Source organism: Pogona vitticeps, chromosome 2 (assembly GCF_051106095.1).
Source record: "Pogona vitticeps strain Pit_001003342236 chromosome 2, PviZW2.1, whole genome shotgun sequence".
Taxonomy (NCBI): Eukaryota; Metazoa; Chordata; class Lepidosauria; order Squamata; family Agamidae; genus Pogona; species Pogona vitticeps.
This window is the reverse complement of record NC_135784.1, coordinates 172,126,557-172,142,131: the sequence shown is the minus strand read 5'-3', so window position 1 is coordinate 172,142,131 and position 15,575 is coordinate 172,126,557.

Sequence of the window (15,575 nt, the reverse complement as noted above, 5' to 3'; positions counted from 1 at the left end):
GCTGTAGAGCCAGAGGTTGAGAGTTCGGTTCCCCACTGTGCTGCCTGCTTGACAGGGCTGGACTCAGCCATCTCTAGGTTCCCTTCCAGCTCTGCAGTTCTAAGATAGAAGATTAAATGAGTCAACCACTTTGGTTAAGAATCTAGCTATTACCCATAAAAAAGATCAGGCAAAAACAAGTGGAAACTAAAAAAGACAAAAATGCTGGGGCACCTTAAAGACTAACTGCTTTATTTTAACATGAACTTTCATTGATAAGGCCACTTCCTCAGACATAAGAGAGGGGCTAAGTGACAAATATTTATACATGGCCTGAAATCATTGACTGTATTTGTGCACAAGTTGTTGACCTTTAAAATCCCTGTTAATATTCAGGAAGCATTGTTCTGTGGACAATGACAATGACTGGTGGCTACATTAATTCCAGTCTATAGATAAGGAGTAGGAACAGTAGGGTAATGAGTATCTCTGATCACCAAATGGGGCTTGTGAGGTGGCATTGGTTGATTATTTTGGCAGATATAACAGAGCATTTTACATTTTACAATGGCCTAAGATGTTGGTGAAACATAAGAAAGACGTTTCACTTAATCTTTACCTCGATCCAAGAGATGCAAATAAACCCACCAAAAGACAGAGATTTTTCACCTTTATTGTTTAAGAGGTGCAACAAAGTCTCATTAGTTAAGATTTTTTTTACAGTTTTAAATGAGAAAAATTACTGGGAAATTAAAACTGGACAAGGTATCTTCTGAGTTGTGCATGTTCAACACTCCATAGAACTCACAATCATTTCAATAAGCTGCCATTTAGAATAAAATCAGCAGTAAAGATGTTCAACGGAAGAGCCACTCTGCAATACATCCGCTGTACACATCAGAACAGATTACTGTATATGATCACAGCAGCCTCAGTGAAATATGGGTGGGGGGGTGACACAATCCTTAAACAAGCCTAGGGCAGGGCCTGCCAGAAATCATGAGGAATTTAAATCCTAGGAAAGTGTAGGTTGTGGTTCACAAAATCAGGTATCTGGGGCAGACCATCTCAAAATATGGTGTTCAACCTGAGGATGAGAGATACAAGGCATAATTCAGATGCCACCATCAGTAAATAGAAACATTCTCCAAAGGCTTCTGTGAATCTTACAGTATTTTTTTCCTGGTACATTCCCTGTGAATCAGCCCTGAGAACACCTCTGTGAGCATGTCCATGAAAGAATACATCATGGCAATGGGACCCCAGTGCATCAGTAAGGATTAGATGTTCTTAAAATGGTATTCACAAGAGCCTCTGTGCCTGGATTCTTTGATCCTGGAAAACAGAATTCCAAGCAGACACATCTAACAACTCTTTGATCACATGCCTTCTTCCAAAGAAGCAGCCAACTGCCTATGCATCTCCAGGCAAACAAAACGATGTTCAGACTGGAAAAGAGCTTCTGATCACCCTGTTTCCTATGCAGATGTTTCACTAATAAGTGCTTGGGGTATCAGTGGTGGTCCTGGCCGCTCTTACACTCTCAGAAGCAATCTTTTCTAAACCTATAGGAAAGGTTCCAGCCAGCAGACGGACAATGCTTCTGCAGTTGCAATAATATGACAGACGAATAAGGACACTTTTATCTGGGACCATATTGAACATTCCCCAGGAAAACAAAGGTGTCCTTCTTGAAGAAAGGGTAAACTATGGGGTTACAGAAACTGAGCTCTTTCGTCGTCCCTCATTATGCCAGTTGTGTTCACCAATGCTGAACCTGTCCTAAAGAGTCTTGAAGCTCAGCATACAAAGAAGCCTAGAAAAGCAGCATGTGAAAGGAACAGAAGGCGCCTGAGAAAGAATCATGCATCTATGATTCATATTGACTTGCAGAGGCACCATGATATGTCCCATTGGGGAGGACAGAGATTCACTCTCCTAGCTTCCAGAAACACTGCAAGATATTCAAGAAGCAACTATTCAAGCCAAATTCGAACAAGTCCTTCACCACTCACCAAAACGTGATGGTTTTCTCATGGGGAAATAACTCAAACTATCCCCTAACAACAGACACTTGACCTTCTGATGCTGAACCTCTGACATTTATTTCAGGGTGAAAGTACGAGAGGGTTCGGAGGGCCACAATGCAAAGAGGGAAAGAGACTGTAGTCTACAGAGGGATGTATCCCCAAGACAAACATGGGTTGCAACAGCAATTCCTTCATCTTGGTGACTGCGGGTGTGCTTCTCTTGATAGAAGCAGTTAGAAAATCTGATTGCAAGAAGCCCAGATATCAAAGGCACTCAGTTTGCTGTTTCCCTCTAGCCTCAAGGCAGACCAATGCCTAAACACAGTTCATAAACTATGAATTGGAAGAGAAATTCTAGATTCATTTCATTATGCTGGGATGTGAACCCACCTCACCTAGCTAAGATTCTCTTCCAGAGGGTGGGAAGCAAATACTACACCTCAACCCCCCCCCCCGGCTTTAGACAGGAAAGCCGCTGTGCAAGTGAATACAGGACCGTCTGAAGGGATCTTTTTCCAATCTTTCTTCTCCATCCCACTTCTGGTGCTGCTTATCTCTGACCTTAAAAGAAATGATTTACTGTCAGACATGTTAGTAAGTCTTCCGGTCCGACTCTGAGTCTTTGGTACCAAGTCCCAAGCTTCAAGTCTGAGTCCCTGTTAAAAACAACCCTATTTCACTCCCCCCCCCCCAGAAAATAGGAAGGGGCTGGGTGGGTTCCTAGTCACAAGTCCGAGCCATTGGAAAAAAACAAATACAAACCCGAGACAAGTCTGAATCGAGTCACTGGTACATCCTAAGTCTGACTTGCCAGCGAGTCCTGCAACTCGAGTCGCCATCCCTGTTTATCACCTGTCTTATACACTAAACATCTTTCTCCATACCCATCCAAGGTGGGGAGCAAATACTGTTGTAGCCCAAAGAGAAGGAGGAGAATGCTGTCAAGGTGCAGTAAGCAAGCTAATAGGAGAAGACATCAGAAACACATTCAACTAACATATTTACTAGCTTGGTGGCAGAGATTCCCAGGCTGGTTAACTTCCAAAAGCTGTACAAGAGAATGAAGAGCTGAAAGTTGAATCTAATTTGACAAACCCAAGCTCAGTCAAGGAGCTGGAGGAAAGTGGGGAGAAGTGTGATGTTCTACTTTTGCAGATGGCCTCTTAAAATGGGTTTCCATAAATAATTGAAAATCTCTCTGTGGGGTCGGTGCAGGACCCAGTTACACTGCAAAGCAAATAAAGGAAGTGAATACGATGTTATATTTATTATGCATGCTTTTAGCAGAAGGCTGGGATGGTGTTGCTTTAACAGGGAATACTTTCTCCTCCTGCATCATGAGACCAGATGCTGCAATTCTGAGTTAAAATAGTAATGTGGTGTTGAAAGAAATTGAGTTTGAAGATGGGGAAACTCTAGATTTGTTTGGTCATGTTGGAATTTGAACTCAATGACCTTACAGTGTCCTTCCTCTTTAGATGGCAATGCTCATGACCTCACTGCATTCAACATGTGATGAGTCTAGACAATAAGGGTCAAAGTAGTCATCAATATTTCCAGCAACAAGAACTCCTCATAAATACATCTTTCAGCAATGAGATTGCAAAGGAAACCTATGTCTACTCTACAGTGACAAGAACAAAGTATGCCAAATGCAAGGTACAGAGCTGAAGAAAACCAGATGTTATAACAGATAGTGTTCACCACTTGAAGAAGCATCTCTTCCAGAAATATGCGAGGCACAAGGTCTAGCCTGATCCTAAGCCAGCCTGTTGTATTTGGGGGGTCATCCTGTCACTTTTTGCAGAATAAATCCCTGAACGTCTGCCTAAAGGCACTGCCTGGATGGCACCACTGCTTTGACTCAGGTTTTGATGTTGAAGATCTGCGCTTGGTTGTTCTGAAGATGGAAACCAAAAATTTAAAAGCAGAGAGAACTGCCTTGGGTCTCCTATGGGAAGAAAGGTGGCTACTAAATCAATCAATCAATCAACCAACCAACCAACCAACCAACCAACCAACCAACCAACCAACCAACCAACCAACCAACCAACCAACCAACCAACCAACCAACCAACCAACCAACCAATCAATCAATCAATCAATCAATCAATCAATCAATCAATCAGTATTGTTACTTCCTTGTAGAAATCTAATGTGCCAAATTTGATGCACCCCCTGAAAGGCATGCTGACTCTCTCTTAATAGCTCCCCCATCACTGATATTTCTCTGGTTCTACTACTTGTTAATGAAGGTCTCAAGCATCAAAGGAAGTAAGGCTTCTGTTCTGGCTAGTCACTGCTGGAAGATAGTGTCAGGATTGGGGTTCCTGGTCACACTGGGACTGGCCGGTTGTCGATGTTGTTTTTGCTGGCGAGGGGGGGCACCTCCAGCAGTGAGTTATCTGAAACATGCAGTTCCTGTCTAGGGTGCTGGTGCTTTCCTGAGAACCACCCTCTGGAAATAAGTCAACTGTTCACTGTTTTGCAACCAAAGGAGAGTTAGACCCAGAGGAGGTGCAGGAGAAAGGGGAAATGGAATAAAAATAAATTGTTGCTTTTGGCCAGAAAATATCTGCCTTCCCAATTTCGTTCCTGGCTCAGGATGATCATTGATCACAGAAAGTTGACAGTAAGCATTTCTGACCTAGTTAGCTACCCAATCAGGCAGGCAGCCAAACACAGAAAGAAGTTTTGAAGATGCATGCAATGGTGAGAAAGTTGCAAGTTTGATCTGCAGTTTAGGTCTTCTGCTCAGTGGTGACGATTTGGCTGCCTAGCGAACGAACAGAGTTCATGGTAAAGATATAACTTGTAGGCCTAGGGTAAAGCCTAGTCTTTCACTGGACAATACCTGGATAGAAGCTGTAAGAACATTATAGACAAGCTTGCTTTAAACCCCTTGAATAAACAGTGGGATGAAATGGAAATTTAAACATGCTATTCTATATGTTTAACACACTCATAGCAATCTAGAAAATTCAGAGGTCATAGAATCTCATATCAACTCAACTCTAGAACATAGCATCAGTTGAACATATTCTTTCCTTCGAGTGTTTCATAATCATGTTTTTTTCCCAGTAGCATGAAATGTGCACGCAGAGTGCAAAGCAATCACCATCTGTGTAACAGTAGTTAGTAAGTCCCTTACTGGCCAGGATCCATCTTTTAAGGTCCCTCCCTGATGGAAGGTAATTTCTGCAAGTTGAAGAGCAGGGTGTCCCCACTTGGTTGTCTTCTGTGCCCATGCATGCACAGTAGCAGACCGCAAGGACAGGTCTTTGCCTTCTGGCTCATTTTTAATTCTGATAAGAGATAGGGATGGGTTTTGATCCTTGGGGTTGCACTGCCAGCTCCTTCTCCCAGAATAATCTGGTGGACCAGGGACAGGGAGCCACCAGCTCCAGTTCCACTTTCCTCTGCCATCATCTGGCCTTTTCCCCTTCCAAGAAGGAACAAAAGCAGGGTAGACCTGATAGCAAATAGATATTGAATATTGAGAATTAGTGGGAATATTGAGAATAATGTGGGAATGCCACATTTAGTAACATTAGAATATAGATAGATGCATGGGCACATATATAGAGATCGACCTTTCATGCCAAATGTAGTGAATTTTAGCTGACATCAACTCCTAGAAGCATGATAAGGCTTACGTCTGGGATGCCAGAATGTCTGGAGACCCAGAGTACAACAAGGGGTATGTGTGTCTCCATCATCCCCCATCCCCTGCCATGAACGAATAGGTCACCGGATGGCAGTCTCAACATCAATTAGGGCCAGGATCCAAACTTGTTGCAGATTAGGCCCAATCATGGTTTTCAGGTTTATGACTATCTGTAAACAGTACATATGTATCTAGTGGCTGTATTATTGGGTTTTCTCTCCCTTTTTGAGAAAAGCCCCAGCTGTCTGCATATTTCTCTTTTAAAATTGTGTTGTATAACAGCTGGCTGGTCCATGTCCAATCCTCTGCTGGAGATTATCTTAAATTCTTTAAACCTCAAAAATCCAGGTTAACAGACCCACACTGCTTATCTCCACTCAACACACTGCTTATCTCCACTCAAAGAGAGGTGTCGTTCAGGAGGCCAGATTTCAGTTGTCTGCAAACCAGATTAGGTTGATAGTCTGGAAGCTCCTCTCCCATGACCTCTGCCTTATTCACGGTCCTTGAGATCCAGAACTTCAGCAATGCAGGACACAGAGAGGGAGGGCTATTTGAGGATACGGCAGATACAATGCCCATCCAGGTTTCTCATTCATGACTTCTTATAATCTCTCTGGAAGTTGAGTCATGGTAATTGGACTTCTTTCTTGTTAGGTTGAAACATTTTGCTACTCATCCAAGTAGCTTCTTCAGTCTGAGGAGAGTTGGGAGGAGACCCCTGATATGTCCTCCATTTTGGTTTCACTTCCACCTGGTCTGAATAGGCTGCTTAGATGGACACAGGACTGGGGGTGAGCGATAATCCCCCTTCTGCAGTCCTTCTCCGCCTATTGTCATGGGCTGTTAACAGTAATTAACAGTGGTCTTTCTGGTGTATGCTGTACTAATCTTTCTGGAGACAGATGAAAGGGCAGAATGATAAATAGTAGACAGATTGTATCTAAGGCTTCCACTCCTGTTGAGTGAAGGATTTTCTATTAAATATTTTAGAGGGGTTTCCTCTCCTTCTTTCCTCCCTCCTGGATTTTGTATGCCTGGGTTTTTTAAAGTACCATTTTGGTTGTTTCATTCTCTTTATGCCAGTAAAGGTTGTCTTGTCTTGTCTTGTTGAGTGAGGAATTTTCTATATGCACATATATGGCCTCTCTGACCCATACATGTGCATATAGAAAATCCTTCACTCAACAGAGATGGAGGCCTTAGATACAATCTGCAAAACTTTTGAACCTAATAATAAAGAAGTCCAGTTGCCATGACTCAACTTCCAGATAATTGCACCTGGATGACTAACAATCTTCACAGATATATTCCTATAATCTAGTTCCATGTGCCAATGAATATTCATTCATGCTGAGGAAGCAAGGAGCAAAACCAGGTTCTCCATCATGCAGTCACTGTGTCCTTTACTCAAAGAAGGTTCATGCCCAGAGTGAAAAGGCTATTGGGTGTAAGAGTCATTCTGTTTTGTAATTTTCTGCAACAGTAACACTTGAAGGAAAATATGGTTGTTAAATATTTTCCAGGTGGATCAAGACCTAGCCATTTCAGTGGATCCATTGCAATCAGTGGGATGTATATTAACAGAGACATTGAATAGATCTATTAAGGAGATCCACTGAAACATCTATTAAGTTAGCAGATCCACTCTGCTTTTTGATTTTACTCATGGACCACACAACTCTGTTTCTTTATTTGTAATGAAGGACACCACAAACAAGTGCTCAGGACACAAACTAAGATAAAGGAGAGGGTTTTGCCAACATTTAAGATAGCACTGTATTCAGCATTGCATCTTCCTGTAAATACTGGGGAACATAATAATTTGGCTTTAATCAGTTGGTTAGGTCTAGCATATCAATTACATTTAATCCCTAGTTTTCCTAATATGCGAGCGATCAAAACAGGAGCCATCTGCTTCAACTTAAAAAGCAAAGGGTAGCTCCTACAGAGTGTTTGCAAGCCCTTTTGCCTATATGGATGGAAGGAAGCAATTGATCCCACATCCCTTGAGATGTTAATCAGGCTTGCTTATATACAATTCAACTCTGCTTACTATTATTATTTAACCTTGATGGCAACAGCTAAATCCAATCAAGTTACATGGGTCCAGAATTCTCTCACATGGGAAGGATGTTCCTGAATGCTTCTTTGAATAACTCCATTTTAACCTGGTTTCTGAAGGACAGAAGGGAGGGAGCTTGGTGTACATTAACAAGAAGTGAGTTCCGCACTCTCATGGCCATCTCTGAGAAGGCCCAGTTCCTCATAGTCATTTTCTAGGCCTCCCTTGCAGACGCCATCTGCAGCAATAATGCCAGAGATAATCCAGTGTAGAAGATGGTAGGGAGAGACACTCCAAAATGTACCCGTGTCCCAAACTGTTTAGGGGCTTATAAGTTAAAATTAGCACTTTGAATTTGTCACAGAAGCTGACAAGGAGCCAATACAGGCTTATCAGATCCAGGGAGATATGGTTGTATCTGGAAGCCCCCGAAATCAACCTGACAGCCCCATTTTTCATTTGCTGCAACTTCAGTATCACCTTCAGAGGCAGCCCCATGTAATGAGCATTGCAGTAACTGATCCTCAAGATTATCAACACATGGACAAGTATGATCAGGGATTTCCTGCCCAGGTAGAGCTGCCTTCTAGTAAGTCAGAATCCATATCCTCATAACCCAGTACTGTTTACCATGACTAGAAAGGTCCTCCAAGGTTTCATGGGGTGGATGGGGAGGCCTTCCTCATCTTCTACCATCTGAACGTTTAACTGGAGCCTGGAGCTGGATCCTTTTTGTAACCAAATCACGTATTCCACAACAGACTCATTCCCATTTCTGACTACCCATTGTTAGGAGTGCACCAGTCAGACCTCTGAACAATGAGGTATCTGATCAAAATCTCACCTCAGCAACAACAACCCAGAAGTTAATAATACCTGAGGGTGGCTGATAATGTAAGGCCATAATTTATGTAGAGGGCTCAGAGCACTCCACAGCTCCCGGTAAATTCTTTGTATGCTGCTAATTAAATATACTTTACCTTTGACCTGATGTGTCTTTTTTTATTAATAAACTTCTGTAGGTTACAGGTTTATTAAAATAAATTATGAGGTCTCTCTTTTTTTAACAAAACGAAAAGGAATAAGAGCTTTAGAATTGTTAAAATGTCATCAAATGCTGCTTTTAATCTCTTTAAGCAGGACCAAAAATACTCCCGTCATTCCTGAAACATGTTTATCTCTAAAGCATATTGCTTCACACTTCCAAAAAAAGAGACTTCATATCCTCCCTTAGGGCACATTGTTTATTTCCAAACTAACCTGGAATGCTAAGGAAACCTTCCAATTCTTAAAATACTTTTCTTCCTCTTTTACAGACGAAGAAATTCCAGGTCTGAACTGTAGTGATATTAGTTCAGGCATTCTCAGAGTGGAAGTGAACATGTTATGGTCCTCTAGATGTCGATGGATTGCAAATCACCCTAGCCAGCAAAGCCAAGGGTAGGGAAGGATCATATAAGTGGAAGTCCAGAAATATCTGGAGGTCATTAAGTTATTTTGTCCCAATGTCACCTCCTGATGTTTTGGGCTCTAGTATCCATCATCGCTGGCCCTCATTCTCTAGTTTGCAAAGGAAGAGCCTTGTTTAACCAGGCAGGGAGATCAATGGTACAGTAGGACCCTCATATCCACAGGAAAACAGTTCCAAGACCCCCCACCTAGTGATGCTGAAAAACATGGATGCTATTTTAATAGTGAATGCTATACGTAGCATCATCCCTGGCTCCTGCTAGTGACCAGTTCTAATAACTTTGTCTTTAGAAATATATAAATATTTCTAGGATTTTTCTTTTAATATTGTTAATATTTCCAGACCATGGATAAGTGAATCAAGGGATACTGTTCCCACAGATAAGGGGATCCTGCTGTATTTTTATCCCTTGCTTTCCACAAACTAATGGGAGCAGCTGCAAACAAGTGTTTCTCTTAAGCCATCTCCTCCAAATAAATGCTAGCTTGGACTAATATGTGAGGACATACAATAAAGTACTGTTTAATACAAGGGAAATAGAAAATAATGTGTGCACTACGTATGTGCCATCAAGTAATGTCTGACCTACAGGGACTCTAACACAGTTTTCAAGGCATGTGACATATTTTTGAAATAAATTTACCAGTGACATATACATAAACACAGAGCTGAATGTCCACAGCGGAGCAGGGATTTGAATCCAACTCTCTGCCACTTTTTCTGCTACATCAGTGCAGTGATTCATAAAGCAAGATAAACATTTTATTTATATGGCAGACCTGACTGTATGGAGAATTAGTGCAGGGAAAGTGCCCCAGAAGGAGACCACAGCTGCGATATAAGGATATCTGCAAGCGGGATCTGAAGGCCTTAGGAATGGACCTCAACAGATAGGAAACCTTGACATCTGAGCATTCAACCTGGAGGCAGGTGGCCTTTCCCAATTTGAAGAGACACTTGTTCAGCATGCAGAGGCAAAGAGTCTGTCTCAAAACCAGCAAAATCAGGGAGCTGGACAGGGGACAGATTGTATTTGTCTTCAGTGGAGAAGGGATTGTCACTCTTGAATTGGCCTTCTGAACCACACTAGATGCTGCTCCAAGACCTCTATTCAGAGCACATTACCATAATTTCTGAAGGATGCCTACAAAGATTTGACTTTTATATCTTTATAATGTTCTTTCTACCACAAGTATCTATCTATCTATCTATCTATCTATCTATCTATCTATCTATCTATCTATCTATCTATCTATCTATCTATCTATCTATCTATCTATCTATCTATCTATCTATCTATCTATCTATCTATCTATCTATCTATCTATCTATCTATCTATCTATCTATCTGTCTGTCTGTCTGTCTGTCTGTCTGTCTGTCTGTCTGTCTAATAATAATAATGAGCAAAACAACCCTATAGGCAGGTGATCAGCTAGGGTTAGTGTGGAAAGCCTCCCTGAAAAGCCACAATTTCACTTATTTCCTGAATGTCCACAGAGAAGGGGCCAGGCAAAGTTCCTCTGGAAGCTGGTTCCACAGGGTTGGTGCCACTGTGAAGAAGGCCCTACTTCTGGAAGACGACTTCCAGGCCTCTGTTGGGGTGGCCACCCAAAGGGGCCTCGCCTGTGATGATGTAGTGGGTTGGGCAGAAGGCACAGGGGAAAAACGATTTGACAAGTAACGTGGGCCTAATGAAATCAATAATGGTGCTAGGAAAGAAATAATTTGCACTCCAGAAATGAAACAAAGCTAAACAAAACAGGCAGCTAGAAAGGAATATTGTTTTAGGAGGCTTGACAAGTCATATGTGGAGTTCAATCTGTCCTAGACTGAGTTGCGTACTACTCAAAGTATTAAATGCACAGTTCAAGGATGCTTAGGACAGCCATCTTTGTCTCTGGGGACCAAAGTGGTATCAGTGGCTCTGGCTTCACCTCACTAGCTGCAGCCGGTGCACCCATGGCACACACACAGCCCAGACAGAGATAGCTCAATCATTGTTATCCATGTCCTTCAGACTTCCAGATTAGACTGCTGCTGCAACACTCAGGAAAGATGCAGGTTACATTAGGGCCATTGTTTTAAAGTGACAGCAGAGGCAACCACAGATTGGATGTCATACCCCAATTCCACAAATATAAGCTGTAGCTTTAAAACAGCAACTCATATGCTGCCTGCATGTTGCCCGACTTCCATCTAAGAAAGATGTGTCTGGAGAAATCTATCTTTTTTGCCAAGAACTTCTGGACTTTCATCTAAGAGTAACTGTCCTAACAAAATTCAACTTGCCATGAATTTTTGGACTATACGTTCTTCACAGGGGTACATGCCTGATGAAGTGGTCTGATCCACAAAAGCTCGTGTATAGACATGGGGATGAAATAAAAAAAATGAATTGCAATATTCGTAGGAAATTGCTGATTTGTCAAATATTCATCCTTTCATATTTGTCAGTTCTGGAGACCCTGACAAATATGAAAGGATGGATATTTACTTTTTTTTATTCATCCCCATAGGCAGAGAGAGGGAAGGCTAGGCTGCCAGAATGGTGGTTTCAGTTCCAGCAGTCTAACTTTCCTCTCTCCCTATATACCTGCCAAACAGTTAATGGTGCACAGGCCGATATGGAAGGGCTAGACTGCTGGAATGGATACTGCTGCCACCATCTGCAAAGATGGCAGTGGCAGTGGAGGCGCTAGCAGAGAGAGCAGTGGCAGTGGTGGAGGCAGCAGGACAAGGTAGAGAGATGGTGGGAACATGGGAAAGAGGGTGGGGGCAGGCAGTTGGCGCTGTCTTTTTTTAGACAGCCATGGCCTGTCTTAAGAAAACAACCAATTCATGGTTCATCAGTAAAACATTAGTAAATTCATGGTTCATGGTTCATCAGCCTTGATGAACCATGAACCAAGACCAACCACCATTTGGGTGGCTTGTCTCCATCTATACATTCTGTGAGGATATTTTTAGTGATCTATAAGGGTATTGCCTACTCTTGCCTTTGTACTTTGTACTGACCACACAGCTTTTATTTGCACTTTGTATGGACCACACAGCTCCCTTTTATTTCAATAGAATTACAAGGATACCAAGAAATAGCCACCGTCCCCTCCGGTACCAACAAGGAGACAAATGGACTCTCAACCTCAGTGGAGCAGGTCTGCAACCACTAGATAATGATGTTTGACTTTAATCTGACCCCAACTGGCTAAACCTAATGAATTATCACCCCAATTCCCAGATGGAGGACTCAGGTTTTCTGGGTCACCCCTTCCCCTTGTGAAATCCATCCTGCCAAGAACTTTTGAACTTTACATCTATGAGTAACTTTGTTTCATAAGGCTACAGAAAGTGACCAATATGCATGAATTGCTGGGTAGCTGGGTGGTTTCGGCGTGGGAGCTCAGTTCGCCATGCAGCCTCCTCGACAGGGGCTGGACTCAATGATCCATAGGGTCCCTTCCATCTCTGCAGTCCTAAGATTGTTACATGATCATGTGATCACTGAGTCTCCCTGAGTCACAACCGGCAAGAGTATAAACACATAAACAAATGTTGGCCTCTTTTTTTCACGTAGCCTCTTTCCCCCACTAGATGGCCTTCTGGCTCTTTGTAAGCCTTTGCCTCAATTCTATGAAACTCTCATGCACTTATTATGGGATGCTGACCCAGATATTCTATGCCTTATGTTTTTAAAGGTACACCAAAGATTCCTCTAAGTAGACACCTCCAGTGTAGAATATAATTTAAAATATGAATGAGATGTTATTCACAGGACTGGAAGCACATGTGTCTGATACGTACATTCATTGGGGAACTAGGACTGATCAGAGCTCCTTGTCAAGCATCCACTTAGTGTCAAACCCATCTTTGCTGCCAGGGACCCACAGCTTAACTTGGAAAGGATTTGTGTGTATACTTATTACAACGCTGGCTGAGTCTGTGTTATTTATTTCTATAACTACCTGTCTTTACCTTTTTTTTTCTTGCAAACTTGTTATCCAGCCTGACCTTTTCCACAAAATTGTTTATTCGTATTTGAACTACGTCAGGAGCTGTTGACTGGAACTCGGGCCTGGATACCAGAGTAGGCCGCCAACATCGCCAAAAGGCAAAACAAACCTTTAAACGTTGATCTCGCTTGCTGATGCAGAAAGGACGGAGAGCTTGAACTCTGCACCAGTGTGTTGTGAAAGGTTTATTACAATGTGCCTTTGCTGGAGTTGAAATTGTGGGAAAGACAGAAACTCTGCAGTGCATCATGGGCTGAACCCTACCCATGATGGACCATGATCCTCCCAGCAAAGACCCTGGAGGGTGTAACAGTGCAGAAATGGTAGATCAGGATGACTACAAGATTACCCCCCAAGTTGGGCTGAAGCTTAATCTGTATGTCGGAATGGTTCAAGAGCTGAAGAACTTCCTTCCTTCCTTCCTTCCTTCCTTCCTTCCTTCCTTACTTTCTTTCTTTCTTTCTTTCTTTCTTTCTTTCTTTCTTTCTTTCTTTCTTTCTTTCTTTCTTTCTTTCTTTATATATATATATATATATATATATATAAAGATATAAAGAACAATTTTAAAGAATCAAAAATCTGTAAATTAAAAAATAACACATTCCTGAGACACTTAGTTGCTTAAAAGCTTGCCTGAAGAGGAAGCTCTTTGCCTGATGATGAAAGGACAAGAGGGAGAGGGCTCGACCTGGCTTCTCAAGGCAGCCCATTCCACAGCCTGGGAGCAACCACTGAGAAGGCCCTCTCCCATGTCCTCATCAAACAAGCTTGGGAAAATGGCGGAACTGAGAGAAGGGCCTCCTCACATCCTAAAATCTGAAACGGCTCATATGGGATGATAATATCCTTCAAATAGTCTGGGCCCAAGCCATTTAGGGCTTTAAAAATAATAACCAACACTTTGAATTGGGCAGCCAGCGAAGCTGTTGTAATAATGGAGTTAACATGCTCCCTATAACCAGCATCAGTCAGCAGTCTGGCTGCAACATTTTGAAACAGCTGAAGTTTCCAAATACACTTCAAAGGCAGTTGCATGAAGAGCACATTGCAGTAATCCAAAGGGGGAGGTAACTAAGGCATCACCATGGTCAGATTTGAAGAAACAGGGGTGCCTGGTGCACTAGCTTTAATTGTGCACATGCACTCCTGGCCACCACTTGATGTCAGTCTTGGACCTTCGAGCCCACATTTCAGACCATTTGGGGCAATGGGAACAGTTGAACCTCCAATTCATCAGCATATTGACTTCCAAAGGCCCCTTCCTCCATGTAGTGGTGAAGCCATGCCAGGCACACCAAGAAGGTAAGAAGAAGTATGGAAGTGCAAATGTCCAAGACAAAGGAATTCACCTTTAAAGATATCTATAGCAGTGGTCCCCAACCTTGAGCCTCCAGATGTTTTTGGACTACAACTTCCAGAAGCCTTCACCACCACCTATGCTGGCCAAGATTTCTGAGAGTTGAAGAACATCTGGAAGCCCAAGGTTGGGGACCACTGATCTATAGCCTTCCTGATCCTGGGAACCTTGAAGTTTTCCTCCTTGCAATCCTCTTTATCTATAGACAAGAGGACCAATAGTTAGGGATTTCAGAAACTGGGAGTAACAACATCTGGTTGGTTGGGGAAAACAGATGTGTGAGCTAGGTTTCATTTTTAGTTCTGTTAGAGCAGAATCCAGCTCCTATCTTGGAGCTATCCCTAGTCCTGAAAGGAAATGCAGGAAAGTAGTACTTCTTGACTGGGGTTCTGCAATACAAAACAAAAGAATCGTTGTGCTGACTAAAGAATTCTGGGAATTGAGGTCCAAAAAATTAACTTCTCAAAGTTCTGGTCATCACCTCTGTCTTCATGTGCCTACACATGGGAGACAAGTGAAGAGTGAAGTTCTGAAATGGGTATACAGAGAAGACCAGATGCATATTGCATCTTGGGAAAATCTCAGTACAAATACATCTTGCATATTCAATGAAGGCTTTTAAAATTTCTCACATTTATAGTGGGAACAATTATCTATTGATTTAGGCTTTAGCAGAAAGTAACGAAGAGTCATTCACCTCCTGCAAAGATCCAAGAGTAGAAATACAACCTCCTCTGGATTTGGGAAACAAATAACAAGAGAGTCTTTATGCTCATGTTGTGACCTTACATTGAAGGCATGGTTGTACACACCATGCATCCAAGTGGGGAGAAAAACCTGGGATAAAAACGAGTCCTACACAGATAAATAACGGCTAGTGCTAGAAACAGCTGGAAACCATAAGCTGGACTGTGGATCTAAGGAACCCTGCTGAGATGCCCTTAGCAATAATTCTGAAATGGCCTAAATGAAACATTTGGCAAACAAAAAAGAGA